At 33.4% G+C, this 8,589-nt stretch overlaps 1 long non-coding RNA gene across 1 annotated transcript; it reads left to right on the plus strand.

Moving 5' to 3' along the window:
* Positions 1-95: 95 nt before the first annotated feature.
* On the plus strand, positions 96-1,545 carry LOC137253534 (uncharacterized). The gene is made up of 3 exons (XR_010953831.1): positions 96-310; positions 626-1,020; positions 1,323-1,545. It is a non-coding gene; the product is annotated as an uncharacterized lncRNA (long non-coding RNA).
* Positions 1,546-8,589: the final 7,044 nt, after the last annotated feature.

Consider the following 8,589-nt stretch of genomic DNA (forward strand, 5'->3'; position numbering starts at 1 on the left):
AACGTGTCTTATTTATTACACTTACTTGCTTGCTGTATTTGTTTTATGTTTTTTTTTTTGTATGTTTTTTCTTTTTAAAATCAACGATGCAATTCAATTTAGCTTTCAATTACATTATAAACTTTTTCGAGTAAACAACACTGAACGGTTTATCACGAAAAAAACCGCTAACGTTATAAGAAAATCCAAAAATTCTGTAGACTTACAAAATACAACAATAAGACATATTATCAAAAAAAAACTTACCAAAAATTCTTACTACACAACAACAACGTAATGGTTTTGTTGCGCGTTATAAAATATCTTGTAGGTTAGTGTTTTTGAAGTTTGGAATTTTAAATTGAAATTCGTTTGAGTTTTGCTTCAATTAATTCACTTTTGTTTAAATTACTTTATTTGTAATTAGCTTAGGCCTTTGTAAGAATTTGTGTTTCAAAACAAGAATAATAAACGAGTTGTAATTAATAATTTTCATGCTCATTAGCTTTTTCTAAATATAGAATATACAATGATGGATTTTGTGATGCTTTGATTTGGATAAACTAAAACTGCACTTTTGCTCAAAAAAAATAATTTCAATTCGCAATTAAAAATAATTTTTTTTCTCTCTTTTGTTTACTTACAGGCTGCGTTGTGCGTATTTGCGAGGAATTTAAAGAGTGCGTTGTGTCGTGGAAAATGCTTAAATACGAGGTGCTTAATCAAAGCTGACTACGGTGCGCGTTGGAGTGGAGTAAACAGATTTTAAATTTTTATATTCCATTTCTTGCTGAGAATCATTTGTTGAATATGTTTGAAGCTTTGTAATTACGTTGGCGGTGTGTTTTTGTTGGCTGAAGTTCGTTACCTAAGTCTTTTGTTTGAAATCGTGTTGCTTGTAGAGAAATTAATAAAATAAATGTCTTTGAAAAAAAGAAATGTGTTTTTGATATACGTTGCTGCGAGCATAATGATTAAAAATTTTTAAATGTGTTAAATGAGTTTTCCTCAGCCAATCGTTTCATGATTAAGTGCCAGTAGGTATGCTCTTTTAATGATTATTAATTAATTATTTTCATTAAAAAATTGTAATTAATTAATTAATAATTTTTAATTGCATAATTAACACAAAAAATTTTGATTTTTTTTTTATTATTTTTTCGTTTGTCTTATGGAATGGTAAACAATTATTTGATTGTTTTAATTAATTTTGATTATTTTTAATTACATAATTAATATAATTATTTGATTAATGTCAATTAATTTTAATTAATTAAATTACATAATTAATACAATTAAATGATTATTTTTGATTAATTTTAATTATTTCTGTGTTTTTCCAGCATCATAATATATTCAACAAGGTAAAGGAAATATTACACGGATATTTATCTCTGAACGGGCAGTATAGAAACGTAATAGAAATACAGAGATACATAAGAATAAGAAACAAGGGAAAAAGTACATTGTTTTATTAAATACCAAATAATTGCACGATATTACACGATATACTGGTACTATTTTTTTATTATTAGATACAAGGAAGGGGATTACATATAAAGAAACAAGTAAAGCTTATATAGGCGTGTTAAAAAATATTAAGTGCTGTTTGCATTTGCTTTAAATAAAACGAGTTTTTGAAATGAAAAATCCATCAAAGATTGACGCCTTGGAGAATTTATAATGCCTGCGAAATGGAAAAGCCTCTCAACTGGGGCAGACGACGTCAGTGGAGTGTTAAATAATATTGGCACTTCTTTCAGTATTTGGTGGTTTTTTCAGATTTCCGCATCTATGGAACAATCGCGTAGGTAGCTATAAAGTCGACTTTGAACAAGGATTCTTAAAGTTTTTTAGAAGGTGAAACTTGCGCAGCACTTGGGTCATTTTCATTATCTACAATTAACTTTCATTATTATACCTTTCATGAAAATGAATTGGTATATTAATTTCGTCACGAATCCCAAAATTGTAAGTCCTTAAAGGAAAATGAATAGACCCACAATTAAGTATACCGAAATAATCAGGATGAAGAGCTGAGTTGATTTAGCCATGCCCGTCTGTCCGTCTGTCTGTTTGTATGCAAACTAGTCCCTCAATTTTTGAGATATCTTGATAAAATTTTGTGAATGGGTGTATTTAGGTGTCCGATTAGACATTTGTCGGAACCGGCCGTATCGGACCACTATAGCATATATCCTCCATACAACCGGTTTTTCAGAAAAAGAGGATTTTTGTCATATCTTCCTCAATTTATCAGATTGAAGGTTCAAACTTCACCATATACTTTCGTATATTGCACATATTGTTGTCTGAAAAAATTGTAGCAAAGAAACATATATGTATCCGTGCGAAGAATGAAATGCATGCAGTCACAAAAGAAGAGTTGTTGACAAGAAGCTTACGAAACACGTAATGATGATTACCACTCAGCTGCTTGCTAAGAACAACACTCGATCTGACAATGTTACCCAGCAATGGGACCACATTTTTAATCCCACTCAGCCATCCTGGAAAAACAATTTATGCAATGATGAATGTCACGCTGTGTACAGAGCCGCACTGAGTATGGACGCAGCAGCCCGCTTTACCATAATGCAAAGAAGAAAAGAAACGCATACGTGGAAGGAAGAAACGTGATAGCCAACGGCGTGCGGGCGAGCAGCTTAAGATGTCAGTAACTTGGTGCGATATATGTACCTCTAAGGAGGTTTAGGCTAAGCTACTCCGGCAATTTGTATCATGCTACCTTTTAGTCGTTCCTATAAATTGAGGGAATCACGCTTATGTATATTTTTATACTCAGTTGAGCAGAGCTCATAGAGTATATTAACTTTGTTTGGATAAGGGTTGGTTGTACAGGTATAAAGGAGTCGAGATAGATATAAACTTCCATATATCAAAATCATCAGGATCGAAAAAAAAATGTGATTGAGCCATGTCCGTCCGTCCGTCCGTCCGCCCGTCCGTCCGTTAACACGATAACTTGAGTCAATTTTGAGATATCTTGATGAAATTTGGTATGTAGGTTCCTGAGCACTCATCTCAGATCGCTGTTTAAAATGAACAATATCGGACTATAACCACGCCCACTTTTTCGATATCGAAAATTTCGAAAAACCTAAAAAGTGCGATAATTCATTACCAAAGACGAATAAAGCGATGAAACTTGGTAGGTGAGTTGAACTTATGACACAGAATAGAAAATAAGTAAAATTTTGGACAATGGGCGTGGCACCGCCCACTTTTAAAAGAAGGTAATTTAAAAGTTTTGCAAGCTGTAATTTGGCAGTCGTTGAAGATATCATGATGAAATTGGCAGGAACGTTACTCCTATTATTATATGGATGCTTTATAAAAATTAGCAAAATCGGAGAACGACCACGCCCACTTTTAAAAAAAAATTTTTTAAGTGAAATTTTAACAAAAAATTTTATATCTTTACAATATATAAGTAAATTATGTCAACATTCAACTCCAGTAATGATATGGTGCAACAAAATGCAAAAATAAAAGAAAATTTCAAAATGGGCGTGGCTCCGCCCTTTTTCATTTAATTTGTCTGGGATACTTTTAATGCCATAAGTCGAACAAAAATTTACCAATCCTTGTGAAATTTGGTAGGGGCTTGGATTCTGGGACGATAACTTATTTCTGTGAAAAATGGCGAAATCGGTTGAAGAAACACCAAATTTTTGAGCAAAAATCGATATATCTTTATTAAACTCAGTTCACGTACTTATCTTAACTCACTTTGTATTGGTACAAAAAATGGCCGAAATCGGACTATGACCACGCCCACTTTTTCGATATCGAAAATTACGAAAAACGAAAAAAATGACATAATTCTATACCAAATACGAAAAAAGGGATGAAACATGGTATTTGGATTAGTTTATTGACGCAAAATATAACTTTAGAAAAAAACTTTGTAAAATGGGTGTGACACCTACCATATTAAGTAGAATGAAATGAAAAAGTTCTGCCGGGCGAAATAAAAAACCCTTGAAATCTAGGAAGGAATACTGTTCGTGGTATTATATATATAAATAAATTAGCGGTATCCAACAGATGGTGATATCGGTCGTATATATAGTACATATCCACACAACAGATTGTTCAGATAAGAAACTTTTCGTATTTACTGCCCTATTTTAAGAGCTATAGGCTTCAAATTTTAACGAATGCTTACGTACATATATAGCATATATTTTTGTCTGAGAAAATCATGAAGATCGGTGGTATATATAGTATATATGTGGTGATATATATAGTATATATAGTATATATAGTATATATATTTTTTCGAAATTTCTGCCCCATTTTAATAGCTAGAAGCTTCAAATTTCACCAAATGCTTACGTATATAAAATCATAGAGATCTGTGGTATATATGTTATATACCCCATATAAACTCTAATTTTTGCCCCTTTTTTCGGCTAGAAGCTTCAAAATTCATCAATTATCATCAAATAGTTACGTTTACGTCATATATTGTTGAAATACGTGATTCGTAGTCATAGTTTTTACATGCAGACCACAAAAAACGTGAAGCTTTGCATCCTCACATAAAGTACCTACCTATTTTTTTATTTTATATTTATCTTAAAAATCTCTTAGGTATGTACATCTGTTCACTATATATTTCTCATCTTATACATCCGATTATTTGGAGATTACGAACGGGATAAGATTATTGTTCAGCCCCATTCATGAAAGGTATGAAGTCTTCGGCACAGCCGAAGACAGTCCCGTCCTTACTTGTTTTTTGAATAATTTATGAATGTAAAAAAATTTATTTACCATCATCCTCGAAATGGAAGTATTTCGATTGCGATGACGTTTGGTTAGTGTTCGTACCGTCGATTTCAAATGAAAGTTTGCCTTGTTTGTGATACAAACATATGGTTGACACAACTCTTTCGTAAATAACATCTTCCAGCAAATAACTGTTTTTCTTCTTCAACACCTTGAGCCAGTTGAATTTAACATCTGGTGTTAAAATAGAAGCAGGTATTGCAATATTTCCTTCGGGAGTTAAAGAAAAGGAAATACAGAAACGTTGCCTTAACTGCGCTTCTAATTTTTCCGAAATAAAGCTTAAAAATTTGTCGTTTCTTCTTCTAAGTTACTTTAGTTTGTTGCTTAGTGGCATGCGCACTGGAAGCAAATATCCGTACACAACGTTTCCTTCCCTTTGCAAAAATTAAGAGCTTCTGCTATGGACTGCATTATACAGATATATAACTGTGAATACCCGAATATAAAATTACAGGAAGATTTGTTTGAAGTTGATACGGAGCTTTCGAGCTTGCTTTTTCTTTTGATCTGTTTTGGTAAATAAGTCGGATTACGAACAACGTCGTCCGCAGAGAAATCCGCTATAGTTTCTTCTCCAACCATGTTTTCGACATACATTTTTTCTGCAAATAATTCATAATGTGTAGGCTTATTGAATTGTCAACAAATTTATACAGATATATACTTACGTCTGTGGTGTAATAAGCCAAAATTTGCGCTCTCCAATTTGATTTTTAAAATTTTTCACAAAAAGCAGCAACACTTGACAATATCAGTAAGAATAAATGTGTATGTTATATTTCTTGAGTTGCCCAAGTATGTACATACAATAGTACATTTGGTTTCAGCCACTTATTTCTTACTTCAAACATTTTCTCTTTCATGTTAATAATTCAAAATAATCATATAATTGGAAATATATAGATAATTAAAAATAATTAAGTAATTGAAATTAATCAGATAATTAAATTTAATTATTAATTGTTTGATTAATTTAAATTTTTTGATTAATTTTAATTGTTTGATTATTTTTAATTACTTAATTGTTCTTAATCATATGATTGTTTTTAACTTAAAACAGTGAGTACATTTTTTAATTATTTTTGATTATTTTTTAATGGCCAATAATCATGATTATTTTTAATTATTTTTTTAATTAATTACTTATTAATTGCTAGGTGCTGTGCAAAAAATTAATTAATCGTCGAGCCTCTCTAGTGTCTACAAGGCATTTCAAAACGTCCGGAATAGGGCTATATTAAAGTTAGTGAATTTGCAGATAAGATAGCTAGGAAAGGTTCCAAAATGGATAAAAACGAAACGTACAGCTCCATACGACTACCGCTCCTCCTGAAGGAAATCGAGAAATATGAGATTAGGGCAACGGACTTGCTGTAGACCAACCGGGTTGATTTCAAGAACTCAAAATCCTTATATACATATTTGAATAGGAAAGGAATTACCTTTTTTCTGAAGCTAAAGAAATCTACACAGAGAGTACTTACGATAGCGACGTAGCGCATGACAACAAGATCCCCTGCAGAAACTGTCAGAATGAGGAGGAAGAGGAGTCGATTCATAACTTCGAACGATTTTTCGTATGGCAGATGTTCGGAAGATGGATCTGTCACTCATACTTAGGTTCATCAGAGAAAGCAAGTGGTTTCTTGAGAACTACTGGGAAGGGGCTCTCGCAGTGGACAAACATTTCTCCCAGACGAACCCAACCTAGCACGCGAAGCAGCCAATGGAAATTATTGTAATGGGATTGTCTTAAGTCCAAAGGCCCAGTTCTACAATATCAACTTGTTGAATTTATAAGTTTTAGAAGTTTCCCATTCGAAAGTTTTTCTATCACAAACTGGAAAAGATATACGATGACTGGAGCCGTCATAGCATCTGCCAACAAGTGGAGGATGGCTGACTTTGCCACGGTTCGAAAAACGATTCCCTGAAGTAATACGTTCCAAAATAAAAAGGTGTATCAAATTATGTGGGTGTCTCCTAATCGAACTAGATGAAACCAAATTTATCACGTTGTATTCGGCGCCAGGTATAGGTCCAGTTTCCTGGATGTGAGCAAATAGCGATTCGGATCGTTATCTTGTAGCAAAGAAACATATATGTATCCGTGCGAAGAATGAAATGCATGCAGTCACAAAAGAAGAGTTGTTGACAAGAAGCTTACGAAACACGTAATGATGATTACAACACTCGATCTGACGATGTTACCCAGCAATGGGACCACATTTTTAATCCCACTCAGCCACCCCGGGAAAACAATTTATGCAATGATGAATGTCACATCGTCTACAGAGCCGCACTGAGTATGGACGCAGCAGCCCGCTTTACCATAATGCAAAGAAGAAAAGAAACGCATACGTGGAAGGAAGAAACGTGATAGCCAACGGCGTGCGGGCGAGCAGCTTAAGATGTCAGTAACTTGGTGCGATATATTTACCTCTAAGGAGCTTCAGGCTTAGCTACTCCGGCAATTTGTATCATGCTACCTTTTAGTCGTTCCTATAAATTGAGGGAATCACGCTTATGTATATTTTTATACTCATTTGAGCAGAGCTCATAGAGTATATTAACTTTGTTTGGATAAGGGTTGGTTGTACAGGTATAAAGGAGTCGAGATAGATATAGACTTCCATATATCAAAATCATCAGGATCGAAAAAAATTTGATTGAGCCATGTCCGTCCGTCCGTCCGTCCGCCCGTCCGTCCGTTAACACGATAACTTGAGTAAATTTTGAGGTATCTTGATGAAATTTGGTATGTATGTTCCTGAGCACTCATCTCAGATCGCTGTTTAAAATGAACAATATCGGACTATAACCACGCCCACTTTTTCGATATCGAAAATTTCGAAAAACCGAAAAAGTGCGATAATTCATTACCAAAGACGAATAAAGCGATGCAACTTGGTAGGTAAGTTGAACTTATGACACAGAATAGAAAATAAGTAAAATTTTGGACAATGGGCGTGGCACCGCCCACTTTTAAAAGAAGGTAATTTAAAACTTTTGCAAGCTGTAATTTGGCAGTCGTTGAAAATATCATGATGAAATTTGGCAGGAACGTTACTCCTATTATTATATGTATTATTATTAATAAAAATTAGCAAAATCGGAGAACGACCACGCCCACTTTAAAAAAAAAAATTTTTTTAAGTCAAATTTTAACACAAAATTTTATATCTTTACAATATATAAGTAAATTATATCAACATTCAACTCCAGTAATTACATGGTGCAACAAAATGCAAAAAAAAAAGAAAATTTCAAAATGGGCGTGGCTCCGCCCTTTTTCATTTAATTTGTCTAGGATACTTTTAATGCCATAAGTCGAACAAAAATTTACCAATCCTTGTGAAATTTGGTAGGGGCTTGGATTCTGGGACGATAACTTATTTCTGTGAAAAATGGCGAAATCGTTTGAAGTCACGCCCAATTTTTATACACAGTCGACTGTCTGTCCTTCCGCTCGGCCGCTAACACGATAACTTGAGCAAAAATCGATATATCTTTATTAAACTCAGTTCACGTACTTATCTCAACTCACTTTGGATTGGTACAAAAAATGGCCGAAATCGGACTATGACCACGCCCACTTTTTCGATATCGAAAATTACGAAAAACGAAAAAAATGACATAATTCTATACCAAATACGAAAAAAGGGATGAAACATGGTATTTGGATTAGTTTATTGACGCAAAATATAACTTTAGAAAAAAACTTTGTAAAATGGGTGTGACACCTACCATATTAAGTAGAATGAAATGAAAAAGTTCTGCCGGGCGAAA

Source organism: Eurosta solidaginis, chromosome 5 (genome assembly GCF_040869045.1).
Source record: "Eurosta solidaginis isolate ZX-2024a chromosome 5, ASM4086904v1, whole genome shotgun sequence".
NCBI lineage: Eukaryota > Metazoa > Arthropoda > Insecta > Diptera > Tephritidae > Eurosta > Eurosta solidaginis.